Raw genomic sequence first — 22704 nt, forward strand, 5'->3', positions numbered from 1 at the left:
TATTTAATAGCTCCTTTTTAAGGTGCCATCAGGGAGCATGCATGCAGTTCAGCTTTGTAAAACAGATCTGGGAGTCTGGACTGTAATGAGCAAAGGTTGTTTTGCATCTGAGTGAATAATTTATTAAGATGGGAGGCACATTTGTTATACCCTCAGGTAGACCCAGTTCCTCCCTGGATTGCATAAGAGCGTCATAGTTATCTTGGTGTATTTAATAATTCATCAGTCTATTTATACATTGGTTTCACTTTTTAGTTGGAGTAAAGGTTATCACAGAGTTGAAAGATGCTCTTAATTGATGGCTTGGGTCATGTCTCTCTTTCGATATTACTGTATTTACAAACGCATTCACACTTTGTAATCTATGCTTTTAATGCATTTTTCTAGATTTGCTTCTTCAAAATACATAGTTCCTACTATCAGTTCCTCTAACCAAAACACTTCCTTTTTTCGCGATCGCGGAGCGCAGCACAAAATCAACTTGCATTTTTTGCAATCTTGCATAATTTGCCATTTCATTGCAAAACTGACAAAAATATATAAACGTCTTACATAAAATAAATGAAATTATCTAATAATCTGTCATTTTGCTAACACACATGAGCAGTCCCGCTCTCTCTCTCTCTCTCTCTCTCTCTTTCTTTCTCTCTCTTTTCTGGCACGCAGCACACTGTTACTGTAGCAACCCTTGAGCCCACAATTAACAGTCAGTCCAAATCTTTTGAGTACACATTTATGCTTAACCACATGATCCTTACTTTAATTGTAAATTTTTCAAGTTGTAATGCATTATTTTCATAATGATACACATTAAATAACGCTTTCTGTCCACTATCATCTCAGCGGGAACTAACATGTGCAAATGTTAACCGTCAGCATGTGAGGACGAGCCGTGTTCTCACTTTAGACTTTATTGCACGGTCACATATATACGTATTTGTCAAAATTGATTTATGTATTAAAGGGACATTCCACTTTTTTTTAAATAATGCTCATTTTCCAGCTCCCCTAGAGTTAAACATTTGATTTTTACCGTTTTGGAATCCATTCAGCTGATCTCCGGGTCTGGCGCTAGCACTTTTAGCATAGCTTAGCACAATCCGTTGAAATTGATTAGACCATTAGCATGGTACTAAAAATAACCACAGAGTTTCAATATTTTTCATATTTAAAACTTGACTCTTCTGTAGTTACATCATGTACTAAGACCGACAGAAAATTAAAAGTTGTGATTTTCTAGGCAGATATGGTTGGGAAAATACTCTCATTCTGGCGTAATAATTAAGCACTTTGCTTATGTAACATGGCTGCAGCAGGCGTAGTGATATTACGCACTGGCCGAAAATAGTCCCCTGCCATTGAAGTAACCAAGGGGACTATTTTCGGCCAGTGCATAATATCCCTACGCCTCCTGCAGCCATGTTACATAAGCAAAGTCCTTGATTATTACGCCAGAATGAGAGTATAGTTCCTCACCATATCTGACTAGAAAACCACAACTTTTAATTTCCGTCGATCTTAGTACACGATGTAACTACAGAAGAGTCAAGTTTTAAATAGGAAAAATATCGAAACTCTGGTTATTTTTTAGCGCGATGCTAATGGTCTAATCAGATTCAATGGATTATGCTAAGCTATGCTAAAACTGCTAGCGCCAGACCCGGAGATCAGCTTGAATGGATTTCAAAACGGTAAAAATCAAATGTTTAACTCTAGGGGAGCTGGAAAATGAGCATATTTTTATAAAAAGTGGAATGTAAACACAGTGATGTCTAAAGCAAACAAACAGTTTTTGGAAAAAGCAGTTTTAGACATGGGGTTATTGGATCCGTCATTTAGGTCTTAAAATGACAGCAACCTTGAAAAAAAACACTAGCCTACCTAAACTTAAAGCACTGTTTCTATTTTGATGTTGTATTATTATTATACCTATTTTCATTTGTTTCCTTGTTCCTATTTAATTACTGACAGTTTACTTGATTATTTAATTACTTGAGATTTTTTTCTTTTAATATTTTATGGTATTCTAATTAGAAAAGAAATGCAAATTTTTTAGCCTAATTCTGGAAATTACCACTACAAATCTGTCTTAAAAAAAAACATGAAATCCTGTTGGGACTGTAATATGTAAGTTGTGTGTATTGAAATATTTTATCCAGTAAAGTAAAAACTAAACAGCATAGTTTAAAAAAGTTGTTTTTATATAGGTTAGTTTTCAAGTTGTTCTTGCTGTTGTTCATACACTGTAAAAATAATATCAAAATCCACATATTGTTACTTTAACTTAACAAATTAAAGTATGTCAATTTATCACAAGGCAAAACTTAAAATAGTATAATGAAGTGGTTTTAACTTGTACATTTAGTAAATAATGTAAGAATATTTATCAATATTTATTAACAAGTTTATTTTAATGATTAGGATTATGTTTTTATAAATATTTCTCTAAACATTTAATTTGCTGACAATTAATCGGCTGACAAATATATCCATGGACTTTAGATTTTATTATGGGTAAGATGAAGTCAAGATTTTATTTTGAGATGTAGACTCTATTTGGACTGCAGCCCACTGTCTGAGGCATTCAAATCTGTGGAAAGTGTTGAAAGCATTCTCAACAAATTTCATAAAACCCAAATTGTGAGAATGTTTTGTTTGGGTTATGTGAGACTTGCATGTTTTCTTGAGACTAAAACAAACACAGGCAGGCAGAGAGTGAGACAGGAAGGACACTTCCTGTAAGAACCCTCAGGGAACAGGAAGTGGGTGTCATTCCGCAGAGAATGGAACTGTGGGAATAATCCTCACAGATATGGGATAGGGAAGTGGATCCTAACGGGGGCACATTGTGTGGGTGGGGGGCGGTGTAGCCTATATGGGTTTTAGTGTAGAGGCCTGTGTAAAGCTTAAAACCTGCACTAGTTAAGTACAGGCTATTTATAGTAGCATGTATATAAGTTTCCTGTTTTCGGCTTTAGTTTAGGATCGCTTCCTTAGCTGTCACACCACATTAGTTAAACTCATATATTTTAAAATATGTGGTTGACATGTCAGCCCAAAACAGACCTTTTAGACACCTGACATGTTTAGGTGTGATTGGATTACTGATTAAAGCTGTTATGTTGCCCTGTGTCATGGTGATGTCATGACATCAACAGGAAGTCATACAGCAGTGACGGCAGGCTAACATTAACTGCCTATCAATTTTGTCTAAGGAGCAAATCCTGCTGCGTGAACAATGTTTCTTTAAGGAAATGTTTTTCATCCTTATTTATCCTCACTAGAGAGATTGAGAGATTGAATGTCTACCGAGCGTGAAATTTCAGGTGGGATTGTGCAGTGAAGTATGGAGAGCAGGAAGATAGCACTTATTGTTTATCAGAATCGGTTGTTTTGCACATTATAAAAAAGTGTTTTTGAAGGTGCCGTGGAATAGAAAACTCTATTTACCTCGGCATAGATGAATAATAAGAGTTAGTACATGGTAAGACATATTGTAAGCCTCAAACGCAATTGTTTCCTCCTCCTTATGTAAATCCTCATGCATGCAAAAGACCGCTGGAAAACAGGCCAATCTCAACACCAACTGTAACGTTACAGTCAGGATGTACGCCCCAACATTAAATTACACATTTAATTAAGTATAATGTTGTTACAATGAAAAACAAAGTTTGGGGACATTTCCTAATTCAATGGTAAAAATATCCTTAAAATCTCATCTGTTGTTGTCTATGATTTAAAAATGGGGACAAAATAATATATACAAAATCTTTTTTGAAAGTTTTCTTCTTTTTAGTTGTGGGTTCACTGCAAAAAAAAAAAAAAAAAAAAATGAATGACTTACTTCTTATTTAATAGTATTTTTGTCTTGTTTTCAGTACAAATATAAAAAATTCTTAAATCAAGATGCATTTACTTGAAATGCATTTTCTTGAAGCAAAATCCCCTAAGAAAAAACTCTAGCTTTAAGACTAAGAACATTTAATTGAAGTGAATTTGTGCTTAGAACATGCCAATGGGGTAAGAATTTTTTTCTTGAATTAAGTGTTGGCGGATTTTTTATTTATTTTTTTGCTTGTTTTTAGCACAAAAAAAACTAGACTTATTTTCTTAGTTCATTTTGCCCAATGCATTCTGATTTAAGTATTTTTTGATATTTGTACTGAAAACAAGACAAGAATACTAATAAAAAGTATTTTTTGCAGTGGGTTTTTTTTTCGGTTAACTAAACAATTAAAATAATTTTTTTCCCCTTTTTTATACAATGCACAGAGGCATACCTCATCAAAAATTACTAATTAAGGTACTACTTCAGCTTGTTTCATAGCATTGTAAACGTGAAGAACAGAAGGAATAATGCAAAATGTAAACAAATTTAGCTTACACAAAACAAATGCTTAGTACCATGCTAGGATCAGTTCACTGCATTGGTTCATTTCTTTAATTTAACATGAGTAGTTACTACCTTAACCCTCAGTAACTTTGACTGTTTTCATATCTGATGATAACTTGATTGATAATAATAACTTGATAACGCTTTCTCGTGTGTCTGGTAGTAAATTCATCTTCGCTAGTTCAGTGGCGCGCAACTAAGTAATCAGTGTAGCTCGCGGCCCCCTCTGCTGGTAAAAAGAATCATTACATGATTGCTCCGGTCTGGTACTACAAACGCTACATGTTGATTGGGTTTTTCAGTGTATTTGCTGATTTTTTGGACATGCTGTAAAACAGGGACATTTCCGGGGACAGCTCCAGTTGGGGACAGAACACCAAAGAACGGGACTGTCCCCGGAAAACGGAGACGTGTGGTCACCTTATTTTACTATTAACGTTACAGTTATGTTTTGCAGATCCATACTGGAAAAAAAAAACACAAACTTTTAACTCAGAAAATCCATTAACAATCTCCAAACTATTGATATTTCTCAAATTCTGTATTTTTGTCTGATACAGGCTCAAATATAAGGTCTGTTTACACACACACAGAGCTACTAAAAGGTGCTGCTCTGTAAAACAGCCAATCAGAGCAAAGCTCAATCATGGCCCCTTCAAATAAGGTAATACAAGACCATTTCATTCTGGCTCATTTTTTTAACCTTTTGCACTTAATAAAGTAACATACCTTCTATGTAGATATCAGAGAACAATTTGACATACATTTTTCAATGCATTTTTCGGCACCTTTAAATTTGTATATGTAGAAGTTATTTGGCTAATTTATCAACATTTTTGCACTTGCGAGTATTGGCACAAGTGAGTTCATAGTGGTTTTCCTGCTTTTGCAGGCCATGTGGCTTTCATAAGTGTAGCAAAATACATACAACCACAGGAATCATATTTTGACTACGTACAAGCAACATAAAACAGAATCCTGCCGTTAGCTTCCTTTACCCTGTGTGTGTTAAAAAGCATTGCGCAAAATCTTAGTTCGGTTCCAGAGTCTTCTCACTCGAGAGACATCAGTTTCTGTACACTCGAACCAAAACAGTTGTGAAAGAGGTAACGGTAAAGCCAACAAAAACATTTGTACATTTTCATTGTAACAACATCAGTGTTTTAGCAGGACACACACACACACACAGCTCATCTGACCTGGAATCAGAACGTTCTAGGCTGTCAGCTTAGTTGCAGTGTGGTTTAAGTCCCTTAGCTTTGTGCTTTTAAGTAAATGAGAAATATATCTGTATAGTCAGCAGATACCTATTAAAGCCTGATGAAGAGCTCATACACAAACAGAACCATTAAACGTCCAGCTAAGGTCGGTGTAATGGTAGTATTATGATGAGGAGGGGTGAAATGTCTTGGGCACGGAGGCTACTCTTTTCCACTGACAGGATACTTTTGTCGGAGCGTGTGCATAATTTGGAACCGTTCCGAGCGATTCCAGCCCAGTTGAGACGGTTCCAGCCTGGAAAAATCAACTTTGCTTCAATTTTTAAAACAGGCTGGTCTTGATGAATTAATCTTACAGGTGACAGAATAATGTTTAAATAAAGTTTTCAGAGCTGTAACAACTCATTCGACATTTTACTCAGGCATGTGTTCATGCATTAGACATCCGATTCGCATTGGCCACACATTATTTTTCAGGCTAAAATAATATAATTTTAATGTAAAAGAAATGTAAATCATATCTGCACCTGCAAATTTTCGTGGAATACAGCAGAATTCCAAGGATTGTAGTGCACGTTATTAAAGGATTACTAAATTTTCTTTAAAAAAATCCAGATAATTTACTCACCACCATCCACCGCCAGGATTTTTCTTATTTTAATGGACTTTAATGGACACCAACACTTAACACTTTAACTCAACACTTAACAGATTTTTTCAACAGAGTTTCAAAGGACTCTAAACGATCCCAAACCAGGCATAAGGGTCTTATCTAGCGAAACGATTGTCATTTTTGACATAAAATGAATAAAAAGATGCACTTTTAAACCACAACTTCTCGTCTATCTCCGGTCCTGTGATGCGCCAGCTCGACCTCACGCAATACGTCATCACATCAAGAGGTCACGGATAATGTATGCAAAACGACGCCCCAGTGTATGCAAGTGTGGAGAAAGAGGACCGTTCCGACGTGTTGTTTGTCGAATGATAATAATTAATGTCTTTGTGTCAGTTTATTGTTTAAAATGGTTTGCAAATGTGCGTTTCATATATGTAACACGTGACCTTTCTACGTCATTACGCAATTACGTGAGGTCGCGCTGGCTCATCACACAGCCGGAGATAGACGGGAAGTTGTGGTTTAAAAATGCATATTTTTATTTTTATTGTCAAAAATGACAATCATTTCATTAGATAAGACCCATATGCCTCGTTTGGGATCGTTTAGAGTCCTTTGAAACTCGTTAAAAAAAAAACTGTTAAGTGTTGGTGTCCATTAAAGTCCATTAAAATTAGAAATATCCTGAACTGTTTTCCTCAAAAAACATACTTTCTTCTCGACTGAACAAAGAAAGACATCAACATTTTGGATGACATGGTGGTGAGTAAATTATCTGGATTTTTTTAAGAAAATGGACTAATCCTTTAACAAGCAAAAATACCCTGAGTATGCGCAGGGTGTGCAGTAGTAGCCTGTGGTGTTTGTTTTTAATGAGAGAGCATGAACCATTTGATATTTGAGATGAAATAAAACTTACTGTGGACTCTGTCAACTATGTGATGCGACATGATCAATTCAAATCTGTATGCCGAATGCTCTTATTTTTAATTAAACATATTAACAGTTTGTTGTAAAAATTATTTAAATCTCTTGATACTTGCAAAATTCATCATGAGAACGTATTCACACAAGCTTTTTTGATATACTCTATCTCTATAAACAATAAATGTAATTTTATATACAAAATATTTTATGGTCTTGAAATGCACATTCATTTGTTCATGTTGGTTCAGTTTAATTCAGAGTACTCATTTGGTTTGGGGCTTTCAGAGACTAATTTGATTTTTTTATTGTAAACCCTAAAAAATTTAGTTATTTTAGATTTATTTTGTACTATTTTCTGCTTAAATTGTCTCAGATTTTTTTTTAAACATTTAAAACCACTTAGCAGATTTTCCCAAAAGTTTTCTAGAGGAAAAAGGGAAAAAATCTGTCTGACCCTGCCTAAAGCCTTGTTTATGGTCGCGCTTTGGTCCGCAACGCAAGTCTCCGCTGATCGCGCGCGCGTCTCACCAAACGGATGAGGCGTTTATAGTTGACGCGCTCGCTGTTGCACTATTTTTTGAACCACCGGGGGGCGACGCGAGCAATAAAGTCAAAAACAAACACAAAGAAGAGGATAGAAGAAGTCGTCCGCTGGAACAACCCTGGTTCTTTTAACATTAGAGTTTGATATATATAAATATGAGAACATGAATAAAACAACAATCTTTTATATATGTCTTTATTAAACATTATAATTTCATTAACGTTTTTACTAAACAAACATTACAGACATCTTAAGGTTTGTATTTTATTCCTCGTCCAGTGGTTCATTCAATACAAATATAAGCCAAACATTCTGAATCATGTAAAAGAATGTGTGTTTTAAACTGCAAAGTTTCCATACTTTACTTCCAGAGTGTCAGATCAATATATACAATGTTTTGCTTGGCTTGATCAAAGAGATACGTCACAGGCTTGCCTGCTCGGACAGAATCGCCTCGAGTTCGGTCATTTTCGGATGCGGAGCGCGCGGAACAAAAAATTCCGTGCACAGCGCCACGCGAAATGGGGTCTCGCGCACCCAACGCGCGCGACCGCCCACTCCGCGTTGAAGTAATTTTTGCCGCGCGCACCAACGCGCTCGTGCGGACGCGGCGAGCATAAACAAGGCTTCAAGAGCACCTATTTATTTGCTAAAAAGAACGCTGTTATTTTGTGTATTTGGTATAATACAATGTGTTTGCGTGGTTTGTGGTTAAAAAACGCATTATATTTTACATACTGTACATTTATGTAGCTCCAGATTTCACTTTATTCCTGAAACGCATGGATTTGAAAAGCTATGTGTCCCTGATTAGTCAGCTAATCTGTACGTTGTGATTGGTCTGAATACCTCTCGGAAATGTGATGCTCCTTCCCATGTTTGAAAGATTCGCTCACAATGCAATGCTGACAGGAGTTAACTTACAGGCTGTAAGACCAAAGCGGGAGGAATTACGATAATGTCGGTCTTGCCTATATCACCAATCCCAAAAGTAAACTGTTGCCTATAATCCTTGTGTTTGTTGTAGTCCAAGAAAAGAGATTTACGTTGGAGACGATAACTCGCGTCATTGTTTACTTTGGGGTTTGTACCTTTTGCATATCGCTAACATGTACTAATACACACTTACACACCAAAGGAAATGTAAAAACGTGAATTGGACAATAGGTTCTCTTTAAGAGCATTGTATCAATATAGCTCATAATTCTGATGTAAACCAGTTGTTTGGTTATTTTGGCAGTGTTATTCGACTTTGTACTGCAAAGTTGTCTCACTGCTGAATGAGAGTGAGACATGAGATGTGACCGTCTGATCTGTGCGTGTTCATGTGTTTTGGAAGAGGCGTGACTTTGGATGGCGGTTTGACTTGAGGGTGGGATCGGGATTTCATTGCTAGGCGGCTACCGTTAGCATTTTTTCAAAATGTGTTACCCTACCTTTAAGAGAGATTTACAGATGAAAACACTATGGAAAATGTATAGTATCTGCTGTCTGTGCAATAACAATGTCACTTCAGAAGAAAGTGTATGCGTGATTGTCCATTTGGTAATCTGTGTGTGTTTTTGTGATCCGTTTGCATTCCTGAGAGGATTTTATTGTAAATGGAAGGATCATATTAAGAAATGTGTTTCTCTATGTGTGCTTGTCTAGTACAGACCATTTAAATGAATTAAACTCAATCTCTCATATATTTTCAATCCTGCCACCGTTGCCCCCAAGCTGCAGAATTTTACTAGGATTTTATACTCTTCGGTTTTATTAAATTGACTATTGGATTTGTAGAGAGTGTCCGCACATTTTTTTGCACACTGTATTTCAGCACGAACAGTCTGTTTTATCACTAACCAACCATAACCCAGTTGAATCAGGCCTGTCTGCAGCGGTAAAGCACTGTGCCGTATGTAAATGAAGCCACAGTAACTGCGTTCAACGTGAGCGCTCCTGAAAATTAGGCCTGCAAGACGGTGAGATGCGCCACATGAATTGCATTGAATGCAGATTTTTTTTGGCTGTGTGTGATTTTTCGCCCATACATGATTTGCATAATTCCTTTATTGAATCGCTATCGTTTGGCTCAGTTCAGTCTCCCCTTCTTGGTGTCATGGGTAAAAATATCCGAGCACTTCCTGTTCACATCAGCGCTGTTTACCATGAGGCCGCTGGCCGGGTGTCTGATCCGTGTGTATAATCAACATTCTTGCTCGAGCTGCTGAATGAGTTTAGTCCGAACTTTGTATGTGTGTATGTATGTGTGCTTGTGCTGAGTTGACTATGTGCTCCATAGGGAATTTGAAAAAAGGAGCGATGCCGAGGCCAATTAAATCCGCCAAACACACACAGAGGGTAAACATCTGACTAATCCCAAAACACTCACGCTGAGAACACACACACACATAAAGAAGTTTAAGCTCATTATCAGCATTCCCTGGCACGCTGTGTGGAAAAATGTAGGGATTAGGAAAATCCAAAGTGTCAGAAACGAACTCGCAGCTTACAGAGGGATAAAGGGAGTGTGACACTAATGCTTATTAAAGAAATAAATGAGTAAAAAGAGTGAAATGAGTAATAAATGAGTTTAGATGTGCCGCTGTAACGAAAGGAAACCTGTAGACTTAGAGTTGAATTATGAATCGACTTCAGTTACAAAGGACTACTAGTCAGTTATCAAGTAGTGTTGTGATGTGTAAACTGCTTGTTGCTCTTCAGCAGAGGTGGAAAGTAACGAATTACATTTACTCACGTTAATATAATTGAGTAGTTTTTTTGGGTATTTTTACTTTTTTGAGTAGTTTTTAAAATCTGTACTTTTACTTTTACTTAAGTATGTTTTATTTAAAGTATTGTACTTCACTACATTTTAAATTATATCCGTTACTGAGTAAAAAAATATTTTAAAAAGCAAGGTGATAAAGACGCGCAACGGATGTAAATGGGCGGGGCTCGGGGGAACGCGCAAAAAGAACCATGGAGACGGACGAGACAGGCGCGCGCTAATGCAGACCCGCCTCAGTTCAAATCTTATGAAAAAAAACCCTGGTCATATTTTAGCGACCACTTTCCACTGATTTCTATGAAAGGTAGGATTCATGCTCTTAAGTACGAAATTGCACGACGCGTTTTTAATACCATGCGCATTATCTTCCGAGGTCTAGCAGCTTCGCGTCAAGTCAAACACAACTTCAAAACATCCTCGAGAAAGCGCAGGTCATTAGACATTGCAGAGAGAGAGAGAGAGAGAGAGAGAGCAAGAGAGAGAGAGAAGAATAAATGTCATCAGGTCCCCAGGTCAGGGAAGTAAGAAGATAATAAACGTGTCAAATGTATATAGACATGGCACTCATCTCATTATATGCTCATTTAAACTATATATAGTTTAATAAAATAATGTTACCAGCAATACATCAATTACAACCTTACTATAGTGATTGTATTTACTAGCTGCTGACCACTTACAAAAGTGCATAACTCACATGTAAAAATCATTAAACAATTCCATAAATGTTTCTTACTTTAAAAAAGCTTTTTATTTTATTAACTTTTTGTTATTGCACTTTCATTGTAAAGATGTTCCTACAATTAAACACAACTAGTTTGAGATGTATATTCCCTTGTCATTTTTTAACTATACTAGAATCCTCCACCTCTTCCCGCTGTAAAAAAAGTAACTTTTACTCTGAGTAAAGTTAAAATGACTTTTTACTTTTACTTGAGTAGATTTTTAGACAAGTAACTTTACTTTTACTTAAGTAAAATATTATTAAAGTAACTTTACTTTTACTTGAGTACAATATTTTATTACTTTTTCCACCTCTGGTCTTCAGCAAGCATTGTATGTAACTCATACTGTAAAAAGTGAAAGTTGGAGTAATTATGAACAAATTATTTAAATTGGTAACACCTAAAAGTGTATTTTTTTCAACAAAAACTTTCTAATTTAAAAAAGCTCAAATTTTTGAGATGTAACCAAATGAAGTAATTTTTATAAGCTTTTTTACCTTAAATTTTCTCAATTTAAATGAAACTATTAAGTTAACAAAACAAAGCTCCCATAACACGCTGTTTCTGCGTATCTGATGTTAATCTGGAGTACCTGTAGAGTATTATTACATCCTTCATATCTCCGAAGAGTTTTTAGTTTTATCAGATTTATAAAAGAGAGATTAGCTTTACCGATTCTTACTGATAACATAAAAAAAAATTTTTAGGAGTTATGAGCTGCAGGAGGAGTTACAAGCAGGAGGAGTTACGAGCTGCGGGAGGAGCGAGTACAAGTCATGCAACACTTTATACAACACTGGATAACTTATGACTCACTACATGTTTGTGTCGTTTATATAATGTGCACTTACGCTCCTATTTCCAACATAACATAGAAGTCTTACTTACCGCATGCAACTCATGACCCGGTTGGGACTTTTCAATAAAATCCAGCGTTAAACGAACACACGCAAAACTCCGCTGCTACCCCGGATAAACCAACTATATCCATTGTTTCCATATTGGTGGCTTTCTTCTCCTTACATCCTAAAAGATACTTTTTTCTGTGCCATTGTTGAGTCTTGATATAAAACAAAGCTGTTGCATGAAGTGATGCCTGTGACTTAGCGTCCTCGGTTCTCGCTCTCCTGCTGATTGACGTGTGGGCGTGGTTTTCCGGGGGAAGTGCCCATAAAAATAAGTGATACGTATGGTTTACCCCTGAAAGTCAGCTGGACCCGTATGTGAAAAAGAAAAACTTTCCAAAACTTGTTCGAACCCTGGCGAAGTGCATTCGGCACAGAAATACTCGGTAACACGTCCAACTGCTATGTTGACACTTTGCATTTGTTTAGCATGAGGAATTAACTCTTAAACTGTTTTAATAACTCAGAATGCATGAAATACTGTTGAACCTCCCTTTAAGTGTTACCAATTGAAGTAACTTTAAGTTTATCCAACTTTCACTTTTTACAGTGCACATTTCAAACATATGATGACAGAATGAATGTTTTTGGGTGAACTATACCTTTAAATGCTACAAAAATAGAGTGAAACTATTTTAGTCGTTTTGCGCATCTCTACACTAGCTGCGTTTCCATTACTCTTTAAACTGTGCAAATTGCCAACTGAAAATACGGCCAATAGAAACGTGTCAATTTTGCGAAATTTCCCGTATATCACAAAAAAGTTTTAACGCTCGCATGAGGTGGTTTCAGGCAATTCGGTTTATTTAAAATCTGATGCAAGTTAGTCAGTCAGTCAGTCACATTATCATTATTTGAAGATGATGCTGTATGTAATAAAACCTGACAGAAACACCTCAATACACATGTCTGTTCCCAAGCATAACAGACTTTGGATAACTAATGTTTGGATAACACTCCTACATCTCTTTTGATTTAAAATATTGTACTATTACCTCCAAGAAACACTTATATGATGCCACTCCTAAGTATAAGTGGTTTTCTTTGGCATTAATGTTTGGCTAATACTCTTACGTCTCCTTCATTTAAAAGGGCCATGGCATGAAAATCTAATCCATGTTTACGTGCTATGATTGGGTCCCCAGTGCTTCTATCAACCTAGAAAGTTGTGAAAAAGATCAACCCAGTAACTTAGTTTTGGTAAACCATTCTCTGCAAGCATGTGAAAAAATAGGTTGTTGAAATTTGGCTCTCCTTATGATGTCATAAGGAGCTCTTATTATAATAATACCACCCCTTAATCTGCACTATCCAACCACAGCACTGCCATTTAGTGCAGAGAAAATCACAATTGAGTTTTAATTGCAACAAACCAACATCATTGTGATAAGTGTTTGAATTTCATCAGCTTATTTGCATGTTAAAGGACACACCCAAAACGGCACATATTTGCACACACGTACAAAGTGGCAATTTTAACATGCTTTAATAAATTATTTATATGGTATTTTGAGCTAAAACTTCACATGTGTGCTCTGAGGACAGTAAAGATTGATTTGACATTTTTAAAAAGTTTTGTGCCATGGCCCCTTTAAAAACAATACCTAGTACGATGGATGTAATATTAGTGAACCTACCAACATCAGTCAGCGTGATGTTTGGAATGACTTATCGCATATCATCGGTTAATGTAAACGCTGTCATTTCGCAATTGTTTTTTGACGACATTTAGAAAATAACGCAAACATTTTGCGCAAATCTGCAATGGAAACGCAACTACTGTCAAAAATGAGAGTACATAAACTGTCACTGGCACAGTACTAAATGATTAACTTTAGGAACCTTTGAGGTACCAATATATGCACACTTTAGTTACAAAAGTGTACTTTTTGAAAGGGTCCTGCCCCAGTGTCGTTGGAGCCTTTAATTGGACAGAGTTTTTTCTCCAAAAATAGCTGTTGTGAATGGGCGATGCTTACATTAAGCTCTTGTAGGAAAGAGCAAGGAAAATAGGATTTTCCATAGTTTGCCCTATACTAACATTCATATGGGAGTTTTTGATATTTTAGACCCTGAGACTGAACACATGGTTTGTTTTGAAAAGATCTGCTGAGGGTCTGTGTGTTTGCAGTAGCTGGAGGTCTTTGGTCACAGCCGCTGAGAGTTTGTGTTTGGTTGCGGTCTGATGTTTAAAAACCGAACAGTCAGCCGACAGCGCTGAAGCCCCACAGCGCTAATGGTTTAGCATCTCTCACGCGGAGCAAGTTAGATCTTCTAATGATGAATGTATCAGAAGACATTCAGCACAATGGAGAACAACATTACCCTTTTCATGTTGATTTATTTACTAGACAATTACAGTGATTTTTCTTAGTTACTCTCTCTTGCTTTCCCCCTCTCTCGTTTTTACCGGTCAGTGAACGTTTACTAAAGGAATAGTTCATCCAGAAATTAACATTTACTCATTCTTGTGTAGTTGAGATTGTATGACCATCTTTCTTTTTGTGAAACACAAAAGCCCTTTTCCATAATGAAAGTAAAAGGGCATGAAGCTATACAGGCACACTATAAAGCACCATTAAAGTGTCATAGAAAAGAGGCATGACTCATACGCTATATTGTATGTCTTTTGATCCTGTAAGAGGAAAGACCAAAAAGAAATGTATTCACTGATAAGTTTTATTTCTGCTGAGCTGAATAAATGTCAGATGGTCAGGTTAATGCCATTTGACACCAAATCACGTTGATAATTGTTTGTTTTGTGACCACACTGACATTAAGTTTAACAACTAATTCCTTTATGTGCAGAAGTCTTAAGGTTTTTCCCAAAAATTCTGTTATGTTATTGCGTTCATTCATTAGATTTCTATAGTCTGTCCATTCAGTTTTATTGATTAGTGGTAAACAAACTTTGCTCGCTGTCCTAGAAGGGAGGGCTGAACCCGAGCTCTGAAGCTTTAGAGAAAATGAACCCGAGGCCAGGGGTTCGAGCCCCAAGTTCAACCCCCCTGAAACAACTGTGCAGAAAAAGAACGAGAGGGGGCAGTGAAGGAGGAGGAGGGATGTTGGAAGAATTGCAGCTGTGCGCGGAGGCATGAAGACTGCCTTATATATGCTCTTAATGATAATTTATGGGTCTGAATCTTAAAGGGATAGTTCACCCAAAAATGAAAATAATGTCATTAATGACTCACCCTCATGACGTTCCAAACTCGTAAGACATTCGTTCATCTTCGTAACACAGTTTAAGGTGTTTTATATTTAGTCTGAGAGCTTGTTGACCCTTTTTTGAAAATGTATGCACAATATACTGTCCATGTCCAGAAAGGTAATAAAAACATCATCAAAGTAGTCCATGTGACATCAGTGGGTCAGTTACGGAGTGTTGGGGCATTGAAAATACATTTTGGTCCAGAAATAACAAAAATTACGACTTTATTCAGCATTGTCTTCTCTTCCGCGTCTGTTATGAAGCGCATGAGCGAGACTAAAGTCACGTGACTGCAGTGACGTGGATGACGTACGACGCGGCTGATGTGTTATCTGGTGCGCCTCAGCATTTTTTTTTCTTAACCCGGGCTTCATTTACAGTCTGAGGGAGACACACGCTGTAAGTTTGAATAAAAAAACCTTTGCAAACATGTCTGAGGATAACACGTCATCCACGTCACTGCAGACATCGTGACTTTAGTCTCGCGCATGCGCTTCACAACAGACGCGGAAGAGAAGACATATTAAAATATCTATTTTATATCTATCTACCTTTGGATCAGTCCATTTCTGACGAAAATGATAGGGGTGTTTGGAATGGTCCATGTATTGGGAATATAGTTTCTACATTATTCATTAAATTAATATTATTCTTCACTCTTTCAGACCCCTCTATTTATTACTTTGTATGCAAAGAGGGAGTGATTGTGATGATGATTATTATTATAAGGGTTTGTTCAGTTCAGTAGTGTTGTAGTAATTATTATGTCAAAAACAGAAGTATAACAGTAAATAAAAATCGGTTTAGCATATCGGTTATCGGGCACATAAGCATCCAAATATTTGTTATTGGCATCAGTTTAAAAATATGAGTATCGGTCGATCTCTAGTCTCGATGCAAATGCTTCGAACGTCTATTACACGTTAGAGTCAAATAAACTATGCTTTTCAAGGCTGTGCGTTTGACAGTGCGCGTACGCGCGCTTAGACTTGCGTACACGTAAAAAGCAACACATAAATATTGGCATGTAAATGAAGAAATTACGCTAAAATAAAATTAAATAAAATAAACAGTGCTTTTTTATATTGTTTTTAAGTTTTTAGGTAAGGAAATTGAATAAAGTAATCTAATATAAAATAATACTGCATAGTCTATACTGTAAAAATTAAATATAGATTTATTAAATTTACAACAGTTAAAGGGGACATATCATGAAAATCTGACTTTGTCCATGTTTAAGTGCTATAATTGTGTCTCCAGTGCTTCTATTAACTTAGAAAATGTGAAAAAGATCAACCCAGTAACTTCCCCAGTAAACCATTCTCTGCAAGCATGTAAAAAATAGGTCACTGAAATTTGGCTCCCCCTGTGATGTCAGAAGGGGATAATACCGCCCCTTAATCTGCACTATCCAACCACCGCACTGCCATTTAGTGCAGAGATCAACTCATTTGCATTTTAAAGGACACACCCAAAACGGCACATTTTTACTCACACCTACAAAGTGGCAATTTTAACATGTTATAATAAATTATTTATAGGGTATTTTGAGCTAAAACTTCACATATATACTCTGGAGACACCAAAGATTTATTTGACATTTTAAAAAAGTTTTGTGAAATGTTCCCTTTAATAATTCCCCTTTTACTTGAATATGATTTAAGTTCAGTGGTTCTCCCTTGGTAAACTCTGTGCTTATGTGTATTTGTGTATATACACAAGTCAGATATCTTCCATCATAACCTGTGTTTATGTAAAAGTGCCACGGAAAAGTACTTTTTTCTCATTCACTCAAGCAGACCCTTTATACTGTAACTACACTAAATCCAGTATTTTCTATAAACAAGTTAATCTGTCTTCTCTTTTAATTATTAATTATGGGGGCCACACATGCAGACGGGAAAAGCTGTAAAATAATAAGGCGCAGACATTAGTAGACAATAACCATCTGCTCAAGGCTGAACATTCCACCGAGACATCTCGCTGTGTGTTTAGTGCGTTTTGATGTATGGTTTAATATCTTTTGTATGCTTAGTGCCCACTGAAGCTCTGGAGAAGTGACATCAAACAAAGGTTGAAAGTTCAAAACCAAGTCAGGGTGACCCAAAAACCAAAAGTTACTGAGATCCCAGTTCTGCACAATCACCATTGTGCCCTTAATTGCTTTTGGGACTGTCTTTGTAATTAGTGTATTGTACAAGCTCTTATTAGAAAGCATTTGCTAAATGATGTGGCTACGAGAGATGCTTTGCCGTGTTGAACAGGAAATTAGAAATTCTGTGCCATTTTCAATGCAAATGCAAGTTTTTGAACTTAAGGGACACTTTACTTTTTTTAGAAAATGGTCATTTTCAAGCTCCCCTAGAGTTAAACACATGATTTTCGTTTTGGAATCCATTCAGCCAATCTCAGTGGCTTTACCACTTTTAGCATAGCTTAGCATAATTCATTGAATCCGATTAGACCATTAGCATCGCACTCAAAAATAACAAAAGAGTTCCGATATTTTATTAACAATATTACGCAGTTCCCGAAAATAGTCCCCTGCTATTAAAAGTTACCAAAGGGACCATTTTCAGGTGCTGCATCATATCATTGCGCCTGCTGCACCCATGGTACCGCAGTAAAGTCCTTGATTATTACGCCAAAATGAGAGTATAATTCCTAGCCATATCAGCTTAGATAATCGCAATGTTTAATTTTTTTGTCGGTCTTAATACACGATGTAACTACAAGAAGAGTCAAGTTTTAAATAGAAAAAACATCGAAACTCTTTGGTTATTTTTGAGCGAGATGCTAATGGTCTAATCCAATTCAATAGATTGTGCTAAGCTATGCTAAAGGGCTATTTATAGTCGTGCGTGGGTCCTACGGTGTAGCCGCAACGTCGTAGGTTCCGCGTCGGTTTTCATTTATACTTTTGCGTCGTTGTCCGCGGCGACGTGCAAACACCCCCGCAGACCCACAAAGTTAACCCACAAACGAAGAAGAAACAGCAACTTGTTGTGTATAATTTGAGAAGACCAGCAATGATGAAAGTAAATAAACAGCGACTTTCGATGCAGTTTGAGTTAAATCACTCCTCAACTTGGCTCATTTTTGTTTTCACCGTCACAAACGGAAATACGTATGACGCAGTTTTTTTTTACCTGACGGGAGGGGTTCTGGTGGACCAATCACAGCGCTTGCTGCGGCGTAGGACCTACCTACGACTTTAGATCGCCCTTAAAAGTGGTATCGCCAGACCCCGAGATCGGCTGAATGGATTCCAAAGCGGTAAAAATCAAATGTTTAACTCTAAAGGAGCTGGAAAATGAGCCTATTTTCAAAAAAGTGGAGTGTCCCTTTAAATTAAAGCACTGCATTGTTTTGTATTAGTAACATTTACTATTGTAATAAAGTCATAAAGGATTAATGTGAGGACGATGCTTTAATAATTTTTTTTAGGTGAACCATTCCTCGTATTAGATGGGGATAAGATGGGACAGGAGCATGTTGCAGGCCAAGTTAAAACCTGCAGCACCCACGTATGCCCCACAGCTTAATCCGTCAAAGTCTTTCCCATTGCACCATGGCTCCAGCAGGGTTTGAGCTTTTTTGTCTTTATAGTACAGTACAAAGCTGCAATCTGTTGATTGATGTTTACCCATCTGTACCTTATTCTCCTGTGTTTCAGTGGCGTGTAAAACGGAGGTAGTATCTCATTTGCCGTGTGTGTGTGTGTGTGTGTGTGTGTGTGTGTGTGTGTGTGTGTGTGTGTGTGTGTGTGTGCGTGTATTGAAGTTAGTTTCGAGTTGAGCTGAATCGAGTAGATGCCCTCTCTCTGACCCTTTAACAAGATGACCTACTTTTTTGACAGAACATTGTTCTTCTGTTGAGAACTCAACCCTCCACCCATTATTTTTCTCACTGTCTTTCATTGAGAATACAGTTTCTTTGTAAGTTGGCTGATCTTGGTAGAGGTGCTAAGTCCAAATAAGGCAGGGGGGCTTGCGTGACTATCTGGGAGACAACAAGGGTTAGCGATATAATCAGTTGAAGGGATAATTCACCCCACCCAAAAATGAAAAATTGTTAATTGGCTGCTTGCCATCATAGTGCTTCCATCATGCTTTTCTTTATTGTTTGTTTCAGTAGTAGCCTACTATTCTGTTTTATTTCTATAGTGCTTTTTACAATTTTCATTTTTGCATCTTTACAGAAAATACATTTCATCACAAAACAGTAGAGACACAAGCAAAAATACATTTTCAATAAAGGATGTTAATTTTACCTTTCAAATTGTACAATAAATGAAATGTCTAAAATACTGTAATTGACCCAATATATTGATAAACAGGGCTCAACGCAAATAATTTTTTATACTGGCCCAATCGGGCCAGTGGTTCAGGAATTCACTTGCACTGCCAAAATTTTCACTGGCCCTAATAAAAAATGTCAGTGTCACATATTTAAAAATAATTCAAAGTCAAATATAATTGTCAGGGCTCCAGACTGCCACCAAAATTTGAGAGTGTGCCACTGAATTTTACATCCAGATGCACATGTGTGACCAGTAAATTTGACCACTTTTTTGTGATCTGACACTGAATTTGAAACAGCACACTACTTTCTGCATCTGTCATTAAAGTATTGATTAGTAATACAGTGGAAAGTAGTAAAAATGTGAATATTTGGTTAGCATGTTGATTTACAGTGTGTGCCCCTAAATTTTCTGGTTGCGCCCCTAAAATTTTCAGTTGGGGGCCACTGTGCTCCTAGTGAAAAAAGTTAATCTGGAGCCCTGATTGTATACATAGTAGACATTGTAGACATATTCCAACGAAAAAAGGCTCCCAACTTTTCTGCTTTACCTGTAAACTGACAGCAAACTGTGCAAAATATTGCATTGTTTCTTTCGTTGTGTTTTACCCAAGTAAATGCCTGCTTCCCGGATCTTAAATAATATACATTGATGAAAATATATTTAAGAGGATATTTTTATATTTTTCTATGCTTGCAAGTAATCTTTGTACAGCGCGTCGTGAATGTGTTAGCATTTAGCCTAGCCCCATTCATTCCTTAGGATCCAAACAGGGATGATTTTAAAATTTCCATGTTTCCCTATTTAAAGACTGTTACATGAGTAGTTACATGAGTAAAGGGGAGTTCACATTATACCATTAACTATAACGATAAATATATTAGCGTCCACACATAACGATAACTTTATGCTAATTCACTCGCGCAAAGCGCTTGCACTTTTAATGGCATTAACTAATATTGGATATTTCTTGTAATAAATACTTCTGCAATTGTTGCAAAAGAGTCACTGAATATGTAAATATGTGGTGCATTTACAAAGCAGTTAAACAAGCAGATGTATTCAACACACTTGGTTTCGCGTAACTCTAAGCAGTGAATCTAATAGTTTATGTAATCTAATATCTTACCTTTTTGCGTGATCAGTGTGGGAGGAAAACATTACGTATTGAATTTCACAGCAACTGCATCAGCACTGGATACCTAAAGTAATTTTATGTTATGGACCTCAGCAATGAGCTCCACTGCCATTTCAAGTGCACGTGAAGTTCAAATATATTTGATTGGCTGTGAATGGTTTATCGTTCATCAGGTGGGGGGAAAAATGCTCAAAGTAATCCCAACTATATCGTTCAATGTATTTTTATCATTATAGTTGTGGTGTGAACATCGCTTTTGTCTTTAATATAAAACGATTTTCAAAACTATATTATTTATAGTTATCGTTATAATGTGAACGGCCCTTTAGTATGGTGGCACAAAATAAAACGTGGCGATTTTTTAAGAGGATATAAATGAGAACTATATTTTATGGCGGAAGAGCACTTAGTTTGCACTTAGTTTGCAGCACTTCGACCTCTGGCACAGTAACATCATCAGTCGTCCTCTCACTGAGTTTGAGTAACATAGTAAAACATAGTAAAATATTAAAAAACGGTGGTGTTTTCCTTTAACTGGAATAGATATACCAGCTAAGAGTGAGGCGATGGGGTGGAGTAGTGATTTAAAAAAACGAGGACGAAGTCACAGGATGACTACATATAGAAACCTCTTCATGCTGATTGGTTGAAACTTAATAAAATAAACTTTACATTAAAAATACAAAACTATGGCTGCATATGTAGAAGTGTGACTAAGATGGATAATTTCCAGACTTGGAATGTAGCGTGCGAGCCATATAGACATGTAAACGTTTTTACACCGAGTTCATTTTTCACACTGATGTTCGCCCATTTACTGAAAGAAATTTTTCAGCTGGCAACACTTTTCATGAAACTCATGTTGGGTTGGAGACAGTTTTTACTGGTGTGAGACGATTTCATATTTCAGAGCGAGGCAGTGACTCCAGCGTGACATTAAATCTGTCCCCCTTCTCACACAGCTACATGTTCAGATTTAATTGGTCGTGTTGTAGACGCTCACGGTTTGTCGTGCTGTGAGCTCTCTGCGCGCCTGTGCCTTCATGAGACAGTAGCTTAGAAATATTATCTCACTGTCTGTGTTGTTAATGGCTGTTGCAGAGAAGTGTCATTCAGATGAATGAGTCATTAGGATTTTACGTTCAAACGTCGTAACTTATAATCATGACACAGTATAAATATGAGTTGTGAGTTGAAAAATTTATCACATGCGCTTGGTGGAAGATTCCGTAGCCTGTGTCTCTTAACAAGGTTGTTTATGTAGGTTTAATAAAAGGCACTGGACCGTAACGTGTCGTGTTAACTGTGTGTACGTGTTCTTTGTGTACTTTCTCATACACAAACACATACAGTCGAGTGGATAGTTGCAGTGTAATGTTTCACACAGTACTGAGCAGAAGTGAGATGTGTGTGTGAGGTGTTGCTAACAGGCTGTGTGTCGGTGTTACAGGAAATACAGAGAGCCAATTAGAGTATTCCCACCAACAGGTTTCCTTCACACACATACCAACTCCTGTAAAGACATTAGCTCTGCTCCAGAGCCTAGAGAGATGTCTCCTTAACCGCTGTATCACGTGGCAGATCACAACTGTGAGGGGCATTTGCATGGTGGGGTTCAGAGACCATTAGGAAGGAATCTACCCAGTGCCCACATAAAAATACTATAGTAAACTGTAGGTGACTTTAGTATATTATAGTAATATGGTATAATATAAATACTAGAGTATAGCATACTATTTACTGGGGTATTTACTATTTACGAAGCTTTAAAAACATTATAGTGAGATACACGGTTATTTTTTTAACGATTAATCTAGCTATTATTTTTCCGATACAACGATTCATTTTTCCAGTCCAATTTGATTTTGATTCGATTCTTGATTATCTCCCCATTAATTGAATAATGGCAATTTATACATGTTGATTTACATATCTGAATGAAAAAA

At 36.8% G+C, this 22704-nt stretch overlaps 1 protein-coding gene across 3 annotated transcripts in view; it reads left to right on the forward strand.

The window, feature by feature from the left end:
• Positions 1–22704, forward strand: part of pard3ab (par-3 family cell polarity regulator alpha, b) — a 146321-nt gene that overhangs the window by 98206 nt on the left and 25411 nt on the right. The gene's annotated exons all lie outside the window — the stretch shown is intronic.

Source organism: Misgurnus anguillicaudatus, chromosome 2, assembly GCF_027580225.2.
Source record: "Misgurnus anguillicaudatus chromosome 2, ASM2758022v2, whole genome shotgun sequence".
Taxonomy (NCBI): Eukaryota; Metazoa; Chordata; class Actinopteri; order Cypriniformes; family Cobitidae; genus Misgurnus; species Misgurnus anguillicaudatus.